At 50.5% G+C, this 13,311-nt stretch overlaps 1 long non-coding RNA gene across 1 annotated transcript in view; it reads right to left on the reverse strand.

Moving 5' to 3' along the window:
* Positions 1-13,311, reverse strand: part of LOC138260047 (uncharacterized) — a 66,636-nt gene that overhangs the window by 19,740 nt on the left and 33,585 nt on the right. Inside the window, exon 2 of the long non-coding RNA XR_011198800.1 lies at positions 1,210-1,286. This is a non-coding gene — a long non-coding RNA (uncharacterized lncRNA). The remainder of the gene's footprint in view (positions 1-1,209; positions 1,287-13,311) is intronic.

Here is a 13,311-nt window from a genome sequence, read left to right on the forward strand (position 1 = left end):
TCGTTGCGCTCTCTAGTAGCAATCAAAGGCCAAAATCGTTTGGAATTTCTATCTTTTGCTGCTAGTAGCAATTCTTGCCAAGTCTCCTCCTCCCATTTGGACTTGCAGATCTTAGTTGTGTGGGCATACTCACGTTGAGCTAAGGTTAGATTCTCACTATTGTTTGCCCTTACTGCCTCCAAGAGTCTGCTCTTGGCCTGTCTACAGTCTTTGTTAAACCATCTACAATTGCTCCCCTTGCACAGTTTTTCCCCTTGTAAGCTCTGAAAAATAGATCCCTCAAAGAGGAAAAAAACATTAAATGTTTATCCATGTGCAAGAGAACATGTAGACGGTACTGCCACAGTGAAGTACTTGAGGGTTAAGTACTGCATTTTGGCCATTAACCCACTGGATTTGGCGAAGGTCTCCCATTTAATTGAGCGTTTGTTGTTTGCTACTGTAATGGGGACCATACCTTCACATTCCCGCTGCACGTTAGATTTGGTCGAGTGCCACCTCTCACTCTGTACTAAGATGGGTGAATAGTTACTACTACATTGTTCTCTCACCTTAAGATCTTTAAATTCGTGCCAGATCCTAACATCGATCAGGACAAAATCAACAGAGCTGTTATAACTCCCTCTAAAAAATGTCAGTTTAGGAGGCATGTCGGAGGGGAACAGCCCATTTCCAGGGCGAAGGCCGCACGTTAACATAAAATCAATCACCTGGAGAGCCCTAGTACTAAGTTTAGGCTGGTTCCTTATTGAAGAAAAAGGTGGAATTTCCCATGGGGAATCCTCTAATTGGGTTAGTTCAGAAAAAAGGGAATTTGGCTCCAAGGACACATTCAAATCTCCAGCTACAAGAACGTAATAGGTAGGAAGAAATTCTGAAATCAATACACTCAGCATGCTAATAGAAGTGGTGATTTGATTCATTGGGCCTGGTCTATTATATACATTGACACATAAAAACTTGGGGCCCTGCGTTAGCTTAATTGAAATTGCCAATATGTCACATGAATCAACATATATTTCCCTTGTTTGCCCTGCAATGAGAATGTTAATTCATGTAATAAGGCCCCCCACTGCCCGCCAGCCACAGATGGTCTTGCTTTCTTGCAATATGAGATAAACCCCTGCCTATAAATGTTCGAATTAGACCAGGTCTCCTGAAAAAGACAAACATTAAAAGTGTCAATAAACTGTGTCAAGAACGACTAACCTGACTCCAGCTGGCCCCGTGTCAGTTCCGGTGCTTCTTTCCAGGCTTCCGCTGCACCACCTGCAGTTCTGTATGGCCTAAAAAAGAAGAGCACAAGAAAGGTGATTCAGACGCTCTCTCTGCAGACCACAAATGCAAGGTAAACCAGATTCACATAGCGTAGAGACTAGAAGCATTTTTCATAGTGCAGAAACTGGAGTGCTGCTCTACAGTGATTACGCGACACCAAGCGCCTTATTTAGAATAGTTTCTTTAAAGGTTCAAGACTAGTGACAGTGAAAATCAAGGATTTCTTATGAGTCCTGGAAATCCGTATTTCCTCTAGAAGGTGCACCTTACAAAAGAGAAACATTGCCTTGTAACTCACGAACCGCAGCCATTCCACAGGCTTTAAGAGACTCAGGCCCTCATTACAACCCTGGTGGTCGGTTTTAAAGCAGCGGTAATACCGCCAACAGGGCGGCGGAAAAAAAAATTTAATCACGACCATGGCAGAAGCCGCCAACATAGACAGCCACTTTAACACTCCGACCGCCACGGCGGTAGAAACAAACACCGCGGCGGTAACTGCCAACAGACAGGCGGAAGACAAGGTTCCGCCCACTGTATTACAACACGCCTATCCGCCACCTTTTCCGGGGCGGAACCAACGCTATCAAAAGCACGGCGGAAACAGTACACAGAAGGGAAACCACTCACCTCTCGACACGCAGCGAGGAACTAGGACGCCATGGACCCGAACTACACGTCCTGCCCATGCTGGTCTTCCTCCTTCTGTATCAAGAGCAGGACAGACGCCCTCAACGACCACGGTGAGTACTGCACCTACAACACAGGGGAGCGTGGGAGGGAAAAGAGAGTGACACACACACGCAACACGCAATACCCCCACCCCCACCCTCACCCACAACACCATACACACAAATACATGCAGCAACATTACATATACACCCCCTTACCCCCTGGAAGAACGCAAGGACAAAAGGAAATGATTGTAACAAGTGTAATCAATAAAAATCAGATAGTGCAATTTCAAAAATAAGTATATACAAATATGTACACTAACTATACAAGTCCGGATAGTGTTCCAATCATTGTCCGTGGACCAGTGCTCCCAAAATGCGTGGGCGAAGCCCAGACAAGATACCTGACTCGAAACGGAGGGAACACTGCAGGGGCATCAGATCGAAATGAAACAGGCACCTCAGAGGGGGGGGGGGGGGACACCTCAGCCTGATGAACGCACGACGTCACTGCTGCACGAGGGGGCTGCATGCCCACTGCTGTATCCTGAGGAGTGCAAAGCCACAGTCTCTCAAGTCTTTCCAGTGCGTGGTTGGCCCACTGCTCTATCCTGGGGAGTGCAAAGCCACAGTCTCTCAAGTCTTTCCAGTGGGTGGTTGGCCCACTGCTCGATCCTGGGGAGTGCAAAGCCACAGCCTCTCAAGTCTTTCCAGTCGGTGGTTTGCCCAATGCTTTATCCTGGGGAGTGCAAAGCCACAGTCTCTCAAGTGGATGCTTTTCTCCACTGGTTCTGGAGGGGGCTTTGTGCCCAGAGTGCTTCATCCTGCCAAGGACTGAGGTAGTGGATGTCTTTCTCCACTGGTTCTGGAGGGGGCTTGGTGCCCAGAGTGCTTCATCCTGCCAAGGACTGAGGTAGTGGATGTCTTTCTCCACTGGTTCTGGAGGGGACTTTGTGTCCAGAGTGCTTCATCCTGCCAAGGACTGAGGTAGTGGATGTAAATCTACACTGGTTCTGGAGGGGGCTTTGTGCCCAGAGTGCTTCATCCTGCCAAGGACTGAGGTAGTGGATTTCTTTCTCCATTGGTTCTGGAGGGGGCTTTGTGCCCAGAGTGCTTCATCCTGCCAAGGACTGAGGTAGTGGATGTCTTTCTCCACTGGTTCTGGAGGGGGCTTGGTACCCGGAGTGCTTCACATGCAGTGTGGCTGGTCCCATTCCCTCACATGGGTGTGGGTGCCACGAGATTGCCTAGAAACAGGTAGCATGATACGCCATGGAGGCAGAGACATACCCCACCCTGCTGTGGCTTCGCCTGCCACCTGCAGGTGCAAACAGTGATGAGAGTCATGCGTCACGAAAACTGGGCAGGGTCCAGGACGTCTCCTCCAGATTCGGACGGCTGCCCACTAAGGATGATAGCCATGTCAGCTGTGGTGGCACTGTCTGAGCACGTCGCGGGGCTGGTGGCGGTGCTTGCGGCGGTGTCTGTGGCGGAGGTGCTGGCGGTGGTGCATGTGTCAGAACCTGTTGAGGGACACAGCAGTACGTCTCCTGCAGCCTCGGACGGCTGCCTACTGGGGATGATGCTGGGTACTGTTGCTGAGGCACCAGACGTGCAGGTGGCGGTGTCCACCGCCGTACGGGTTGGTGTAGTGGTTGACAGAAGGGGTGACTCTAGTCCCTCAGTCGGAGCCACTGTGCCCTGTCCTGACCTGCTCTTCGGCTTGTGTCCCTTCCCAACCTTTGATGTGGCCGCTGGTGTCTTGCCACTGTCCCCTTTTGGTTTGGAGGAGCCCTTGCTTGCTGGTAGGTGCAGCTTCTCCCTCTGGGATGTGGGCACCTTCTTCACCTTGGCAGGTGGTGGAATGTCCTTGGCCTCGCTACGTGGAATACAGGCAGCCCTGATGGGTGGTGCACTTGATGAGACCGCAGTTGCTGGCACTACTGTGCCTGGGGATTTGGTGGCTGAGGTGCTGGGCTAGGACCTGGAAAGCCTGGCCCTAGGGGAAGGACAGGGTGGGGAGGTGTAGGGAAGAGGTCAAAGTTAGCAAGGAAAAATCTTTTAGACACACTGGGACGGGAAGATAGAGGGGTTTTGGGAGTGGCAGAAGAGATAGTGGTTGTAGGAGGTGTACGTTTGCTGAATTTAGGTGAAGGTGCATTGGCCGGAGGCTGTTGTGAAGAGGATGGCTGTTGAGTGGGTGTGTGCCTGTGTTTGTGTACTTTGGGAGGAGGGCTCACAGACACACTGGGAGAGGACACAGGGGACGTGCGCATGGTTGTGGGGTGGTGATTGCTCATGAGGGGTGTGTTGTGATGGGCGTGCTGGTGATGGAGGCAGTAGCTGATGATGTTGTGTATGCAGGTATGAGGAGACGCCACTGGGAAGGAGGTGGACGAAGAGGAGGAAGGGGGCACAGTGGAGGAAGTGGATGTTGGTATGTGTGCATGGGTATGGTGCTTGTGTGAGTGCCTGTGTGATGATGTATGGTGCTTATGTTTGTCATGTCCACTCTTGTGTGTTGATGAGTGTGCATGCTGGTCTGATGGTGTGCTTGGGATAGGCTGAGGTACAGGGAATTGTGTCTGGGTGGAGGAAGTTGGAGGGGGGGAGGCTGGACACAGGGACAATGGCTGCCATCAGTGCTGAGGCCAGAGCCTGAAATGCTCTCTGTTGGGCCGCCTGCCCAGAATGAATGCCCTCCAGGTATGCATTTGTTTGTTGCAAATGCCTCTCAACACCCTGGATGGCATTCAGAATGGTAGATTGCCCAACAGTGAGGGACCTGAGGAGGTCAATGGCCTCCTCACTGAGGGCAGCAGGGCTGACTGTGGCAGGGCCTGAGGTGCCGGGGGCGAAGGAGATGCCCACCCTCCTGGGTGAGTGGGCACGGGACACACGCTGAGGGGCTGCTGGGAGGGCAGTGCTGGTAGGGGGGTTGGTGGCTGTACCTGTTGTTGGGGTGGGCACAGAGGTGCCCGCCACCGCAAGGGAGCTCCCATCAGAGGAGGAGTCGCTGTTGCTGGTGTATGCTCCTGTCCCCATCGTGGAGCTCCCCTCGCCCTCTGTCCCACTGGTGCCTTCAGACTCCGTTACTTCACCCTCCAGGGCCATGTGGGATGCAGCTCCCTCCTGCTCCAGTGCCACTGCTCCTCCGCCAGATGATGCTAATGCATGCAAGAACAGGGTGACAAAACAAAAAGGGGGGTAAAGACAGAAGAAACACATGTTCAGTGCATGTAACACCACTACCGTTGGCGGACACAACACACAGGGAGCAGCCCTATGCACTAAGCCATGCACTAACAGTTCTTAGGAAACCCATGCCCATGGGGGACGATGCCTAAGCCCAATTGCTGCACACCTGGAACCCACAGGAGCCTGACTATGTGTAGATGGCTATTACCACTAGTGGGGTTGGGGTGCCACAGAGCCTGCCTAACAAGGGACCTACCCTACCAAGTTCGCCCTGGCCTAGGGGAACCCACAGCCCACTTTCCCGAGCCAGACACCTCGTAAAACACGCAGAGTCCAACTCCGGATAGGCCACCGCCAGGATCTGGTACATCAGGGGGGTCATGGTGCTACGGGCACCCCTTCCACGTTGGGAGGCCATCCCCAGCTGGGCCTCCGCCGTCTTCTTGCTCCAGCGGTGCAGGTCCTCCCATCTTTTCCGGCAGTGGGTGCTCCGTCTATGGTAGACCCCCCAGGGTCCGGACGTCCTTTGCGATGGCACGCCAAATACCCTTCTTCTGGTGGGCGCCAACCTAGAGGAAAAGTGAAGTTAGAATGGATGTTACTATCCCGTACAGTTCATCTCACGCATTGCCTAAACACCTTCCACCCTGGACCAGACATACATACACACACACTATCCTAACATGCTGGCCTGTCCCCCCCCCACCTTCTTCCATCTACGACACTCCATACAATCATGTGCCATCCACCATGCTCACAGTGTACTCACCTGTTTGTCTGGAGGACAGTACAGTTGCGTGTACTGGGGGAGGACCCCATCCACCAGTTTCTCCAACTCCACCGAAGTGAAAGCAGGGGCCCTTTCCCCAGACACTGTAGCCATTGTCGCTTCGAGACACAGGACACAGCAGCACTTGTAGTGTAGGTCCTCTCCTGTTGAAGGTCAGGTATCAAGTGACGGAACAGCTAGAAAATGGCGGCCACGTCCGCGGCGGTGCATACCGTCACCGCCGGCGTACAACATCATTGCCTCCTGGGACCCATAGGGCCCAATGTTAACCAATGCTGAATTGCGCTGCGGTCTTCGACCACCTACCGCGACGGTGTACAACGCCAGCGTAGTTACCTCATTTCCACTTGTCCCACCTTACAGGTCAGACAGCCGCCATTTCAGGGGGCCACATGGCAGGCAAAAAAACTGCGTCACACCTATTTAGGCCAGGAATACGGACAGACAAAGGCACATTGCGAATTTGTAATGTTTGTGCAAGAAAACACATTGTGATACCTAAGTATTGAATGACCCTCTGCTCACTGTTCTCCTCCATAAGGCACGTCTGCTGGGGCAGGTGATGAGATGGCGTCAGCCTCCGGTGTACAGACCCCTACTGGATCTGTTGACAATGGAAGAGAGACACATCATTATCACTTACAGACTTGATCGTGCAACAATCCAGGAACTGTGTGCCCAGTTGGAGCCAGACCTGATGTCAGCTATCCGTCAACCCACAGGAAACCCCCCTCTAGTGCAGGTTCTGCCTGTACTCCATTTCCTTGCCAGTGGGTCTTTTCAAACAACAGTGGCCATGGCATCAGGGATGTCCCAGCCAATGTTCTCTAACGTGTTGTCCAGAGTGTTGTTTGCCCTGCTGAAACACATGCGCAGCTACATCGTTTTCCCTCAAGTGGAGGATTTGCCAACAGTGAAAGGTGACTTCTAAGCCCTGAGACATATCCCCAACATCATTGGTGCCATTGATGGTACACATGTGGCATTCCCCCCCCCCCCCCGCAGGAATGAACAGGTGTACAGAAACCGGAAAAGCTACCATTCAATGAATGTGCAGATGGTGTGTTTGGGCAGACCAGTACATCTCCCATGTGAATGCCAAGTATCCAGGCTCAGTGCATGACGCTTACATTTTGAGGAATAGCAGCATCTCTTATGTGATGGGGTAACTCCAGAGGCACCGTGTGTGGCTAATAGGTGAGCCTAAAGTCCCCACACAGTTGCATTTGGTGTATGGGTATGGGAGATTCCCTAATGTTTGGAGGATGTCTAACAGTTGTCCCTCTATATATGCAGGTGACTCTGGTTACCACAATCTGTCATGGCTACTGACCCCAGTGAGGAATCCCAGGACAAGGGCAGAGGAACGCTACAATGACGCACATGGGCGAACTAGGAGGATAATAGAACGCACCTTCGGCCTCTTGAAGGCCAGATTCCGGTGTCTCCATCTTACAGTTGGATCCCTATACTACTCACCGAAGAAGGTGTGCCAGATAATCGTGGCCTGCTGTATGTTGCACAATCTGGCTTTGTGACGCCAGGTGCCTTTTCTGCAGGAGGATGGGCCTGATGGTGGTCTTGTGGCAGCTGTGGAGCCTGTGGACAGTGAGGAAGAGGAGGCAGAAGAAGAAGATGTAGACAACCGAAACAACATCATAATGCAATACCTCCAGTGAGACACAGGTAAGAAGATGGAACTGCTTCCCACATCTCATACTATTGTTGGGTTGGAGCTAGCATAAGTCTGCCTTTTTCACTCTGTGTATGGACCCTGACTTGTTACTTTGCATTTCCATTTCACAGATATGGGTCCCAATTTGTGCCCTCTGCTATGTTTATTGCTGGTCTACAGCTGTGTAACATTGGTATGTGAACAAGTACATTGACATTGCTATATTCTAGAGGTTTTGCAATTACACATTTGTGAAAGCACAGACTGACTCCAGATTGTTTTTTGATTCAAGGGTGTTTATTTCTGTGCAAATAGGTGGAGGGGGTTGTGAAATAGGCTGGGGTGACGGTGGAGGACTGTCCATGGCAGAGTCCAGTCTATTTGTATCACAGGTGCATTGTCCAATGGGGCATAGGAAGTAGAGCAATGGCAGTTTAAGGTGGACAGGGTGACAATGTGGGACAGAAGGGTGACATTCAGGGGGGGTCTTATTTCCTGGTGGGGGACTTGGCAATGTTCTCTGTCTTGTTCCTGGATCTCAGGGACCATTTGCGGGCTGGTTCTCCTTCTGCAGGGGGTGGGGTGCTGGTGGCCTGTTGGTCCTGTGGCGGTGCCTCCTGTCCAATAGCGCCGGTGGAGGTGGAGGGCTGTTCATCGTCCAGGCTAGTGTCAGGGGCCCGTTGGTGCGCCACTGTGTCCCTCATGTTGTTGGTAAGATCTGCCAGCACCCCTGCAGTGGTGACCAGGGTGGTGTTAATGGACACTAAATAAAGGTACACTGTTCCAAAGAAAATGAAAATGAAAACAGGAGACCTGTGATCTCAGGAGCGAGAACCCTCAACCATCACTCTGGATGACTAGCATCATCATCGGGAATTGCTCCTCACTAGGCCAGCACTACAATGCCTAGTGGGCACCCCGTAGTGGGGGCTCTCAGCCGGATCTTTTTTTTTATAGTGACTGGTAAGTTCGACTATGCAAAGTGTGGATGGTATAAGTCATCACCAAAAACAGGAAAGAGGTTAAAATTGGTTATTCATCCGTTGAATACCATCATTTAATCTGTCTGACATGACAAGGATGAAGACCAAGGTTAAAAACAAAAATTTGAAAGTTGGGTTGAGGATTATGCTCAAAAACCTTTCAAAAAGTTGATAGATGTTATAGAGAGTCTTAAACAATTAAAAGAACCTCTATATTATGGTCAACATGTTTCGCGTCTATTGGTCCATCCGGATCCATTGACGCTTCATCAGGACCTACGTAATTCAATAAACAGACCTCTTTTAAGTGCGTATCATAAATCAAGATACTTAGAGACCGGTCACTTACTTAAGTTAACTGGTTAATACAGGTACCCTGAAAAACAGAGAAAAATAAAAAATAGAAAAGTATGGAACAAATCTCACAATTTTGGAAAAACTAAAATATAAGTGTAAGTTAACGTAACCAAACACAGGTGCAGAAACAGAGAACGGGACATCACACGTGAATTCATGCTTACCAACCCCTACTCGGGAACAGGTGCCTTGGGTATTGCGTCTCTGGGACTCAAGGAGACACTAACTATAATGAATAATAGTGAAAACAATATTGAGACGTCACATAGAGAGTTAAAGATGTTGACTTCGAGTAACCACAAGAATAGTCAAGGATTCAAGGGCAGTTATAAAAAATATATCTATATGTATGGCCTCATGGTGCCACAATTGTCATTATTATCAATTTGACATAATACATGGTCAGATTACGCCCAACATGCAGTAAAGGTATTACTGATTCCAGCATATACCGTAATACTATATCCTAGAATAACTGATGTAGGTAGATAATGGGGGTCTAGTGATACAATGTTCATGCATTCAGCGAGTCCGGAATGGACTCGTTGTTACGATCGACCCGCGCTTATAAATTAAATGGGCACGGTCGCGTACATACTAACCAAAAATGTCAAACATTCTCAATCACCCGCAACCAGAGTACTCACATTATGGATCCCTGGTCCTGCTTGTGGACCTACCCTCGGAGACAGCCAACCCAGAAGCAACCGGGTCAGGCGCTCTCCAAGCAATAAATAGACGCAGCACGTCTAAGCGCGTCTAATAGTGAAGATAGAAAAAGGACTCCCGCGAGTCCGGCAAATCATAAAAGTCGAGGAAGGACTACAAGTGCACGATCGCACTTGTAGTCCCGAACCTCAAGGTACTGCAGGTTATTGTATTAGGTCATAGATTCTCCACATTAAATCAGGGCAACAGATGGAAATCATTATCTTCTTAGCTGTATAGCACAAAACAATGAAAAAACAAAGGCACAGAGTCAACCATATTCCAAGACTCAGTATGAAAGCAGGGTTTTGAAAAAATAGATATATACAGTATGTGTGCCATTTTTGACAAAAAGCTTAGATTAAGGCTATAAAAAGGGAAGAAAAAATATATATATATAATACAGAAAAATGACCAAAAATTATGAACAGTGAACTGTTATTTACGTGCCAACATCGCTCCGAATGGCCTTCTTGTGTCGAATATACCACGCATTTTCTTGCAAGATTTAGCCTTTAGAAAAGACTGGGCCCAAATAGCCTGGAAGTGTACGAGAGATTGGTTAGTGTTGATCATTAATACTTCCAAAAGGTTGGCTGACACAATCACTATTCAAATGAATGCCATTGAGAATACTCTAAAAACAACTATCTCAGTAACCGCATTTAAATGTTGTCTCTCTGAAATCACTGCTGAGTTGAATGAAACCAAGGAATTCCTAACCCAGCAGAAGATCTCCAAACTTCAGAAAGACATCACCAAATTCAGCCGTGAAAAGGTTTACCCCTACATAAAAGATGACTTTGAGGGGGAGAATCGATCCCAATCATCCGATGAGTCCCCTGCATCGACAGACCAACACCAAAAAACCTCTCTGGTTCTCTGACACCCTCAAAGAATCAAAGAAAACTTGTCGTGCCCTTGAGAAGGCCTGGCGCAAGGACCACACCGCTGACAACATGACCGCCCTCAAGAACGCTACACGCGAACACCACCACCTGATCCGCACTGCCAAAAGGAACTTTTTCACCGACAGACTAGACAAAAACAGCCACAACAGCAGAGAACTCTTCAGCATCGTCAAAGAGTTCTCCAACCCCAGCGCCAGCGCCAACGCCGTCACGCCCTCACAGGATTTGTGCGAATCCCTCGCCACTTTCTTCCATCGCAAGATCAGCGACCTCCACGACAGCTTCGGACACCAGACCCAACCATACACCACTGAACCCGCTTCCCCGGACATCACCCTCAACAACTGGACCCACATCAACACGGAAGAAACCAAATCCATCATGAACTCTATCCACTCCGGCGCCCCTTCGGACCCCTGCCCGCACTTCATCTTTAACAAAGCCGACGACATCATCGCCCCGCACCTCCAGACCGTCATCAACTCTTCTTTTTCTTCTGCTACCTTCCCCGAATGCTGGAAGCACGCTGAAGTCAACGCCCTACTAAAGAAACCTACGGCTGACCCAAGCGACCTGAAAAACTTCCGCCCCATCTCTCTTCTACCTTTCCCAGCCAAGGTAATAGAAAAGACCGTCAACAAACAGCTGACCACCTTCCTGGAAGACAACAACCTGCTCGACCCTTCACAAACCGGATTCCGAACCAACCACAGCACGGAAACCGCCCTCATCTCAGTCACAGACGACATCAGAACCCTGATGGACAACGGTGAAACAGTCGCCCTCATTCTCCTCGACCTCTCGGCTGCCTTTGACACCGTCTGTCACCGCACCCTAATCACCCGCCTACGCTCCACCGGGATCCAAGGCCAGGCCCTGGACTGGATCGCCTCCTTCCTCGCTAACCGCTCCCAAAGAGTTTACCTCCCTCCGTTTCGCTCAGAACCCACCAAGATCATCTGCGGCGTACCTCAAGGCTCATCGCTCAGCCCGACACTCTTCAATGTCTACATGAGCCCCCTCACCGACATCGTATGCAAGCACGACATCATCATCACCTCCTATGCCGACGACACCCAACTTGTACTCTCCCTCACCAAGGACCCCGCCAGCGCCAAGACCAACCTACAAGAGGGTATGAAGGACGTCGCAGATTGGATGAGGCTCAGCCGCCTAAAGCTGAACTCTGAAAAAACGGAAGTCCTCATCCTCGGCAACACCCCGTCCGCCTGGGACGACTCCTGGTGGCCCACGGCCCTCGGCACCGCACCGACCCCCGCAGACCACGCCCGCAACCTCGGCTTCATCTTGGACCCTCTTCTCACCATGACCAAGCAAGTCAACGCCGTGTCCTCCGCCTGCTTCCTCACTCTCCGCATGCTCCGTAAGATCTTCCGCTGGATCCCCGCCGACACCAGAAAAACCGTGACCCACGCCCTCGTCACGAGCCGCCTGGACTACGGCAACACCCTCTACGCCGGGACCACAGCCAAACTCCAAAACCGCCTGCAACGCATCCAAAACGCCTCGGCCCGCCTCATCCTCGACGTACCCCGCAACAGCCACATCTCCGCACACCTGAGACACCTGCATTGGCTCCCAGTCAGCAAAAGGATCACCTTCCGTCTTCTCACCCACGCACACAAAGCCCTCCACAACAAGGGACCGGAATACCTCAACAGACGCCTCAGCTTCTACGTCCCCACCCGCCCCCTCCGCTCCGCTGGCCTCGCACTTGCTGCCGTCCCTCGCACCCGCCGCTCCACGGCGGGTGGGAGATCTTTCTCCTTCCTGGCGGCCAAGACCTGGAACTCCCTCCCCACCAGCCTCAGGACCACCCAGGACCACTCCGCTTTCCGGAGACTCCTAAAGACTTGGCTGTTCGAGCAGCGATAACCCCCCCTTTCCCCCCTAGCGCCTTGAGACCCGCACAGGTGAGTAGCGCGCTTTATAAATGTTAATGATTTGATTTGATTTGATCTGCACCACTAAGAAAATCTCGTAACTACAGCAGTGGATCCTCATCTGATGGGTGGAGTACAGACGATAACCAACCACCACAACCTTTTTATAACTATTCCCCGTACCCCATACAACAGGCCATGCCGTGGCAAGCACCTTATCCCTTCTTCCAACCACGACCAATGGTACCGTTTGCCCCTTTTTTAGGCCGAGGCCGGGGCAGAGGCAGAGGCAGAAGGAGAGGCAGAGGCAGGCACGTCCAATGGTCCAGAGACAAACCACAGATGATTACCAGAAGCCAGTCGAAAAATCCCCCACTGAAGATTTAGTTGTCAACCTTTCATCCAGACAACTCTCTGAAGAAGAAACTACTGTGCTTAATAAAGGGTTAGGTTTTGTTCCAACCCCTCAAGACGACTTTTTCCGTCTCCATATTGAACTAGCACAATTTTTCCGGAAAATTCGCCTGAAATTTTTCTTTAAAGATAAACCAGATGAACCTCAGGCTCTTGACTCAGGCCTCAGAAAACCGTCAACCTTTGTCCCATCTACAACAGTAATGCCAAGCGAAGTCTTAACCTTTGAGAAAGCAGTGTTATCTGACTTAAATAATCTTTGTCCTAAACAAGTCTACATTAATATTCCAACTAAAGAAAGGATAGCTCTGACTTCGTTAGCATCTGACCCTGAGATAACTATAAAACCAGCTGATAAGGGAGGAGCTATCGTGATAATGGATTCTGTTGACTACAGAAGCGAATGTTCGTGTCTTTTG

The sequence above is a fragment of the Pleurodeles waltl genome, chromosome 9, assembly GCF_031143425.1.
Source record: "Pleurodeles waltl isolate 20211129_DDA chromosome 9, aPleWal1.hap1.20221129, whole genome shotgun sequence".
In the NCBI taxonomy this organism is placed as follows: domain Eukaryota; kingdom Metazoa; phylum Chordata; class Amphibia; order Caudata; family Salamandridae; genus Pleurodeles; species Pleurodeles waltl.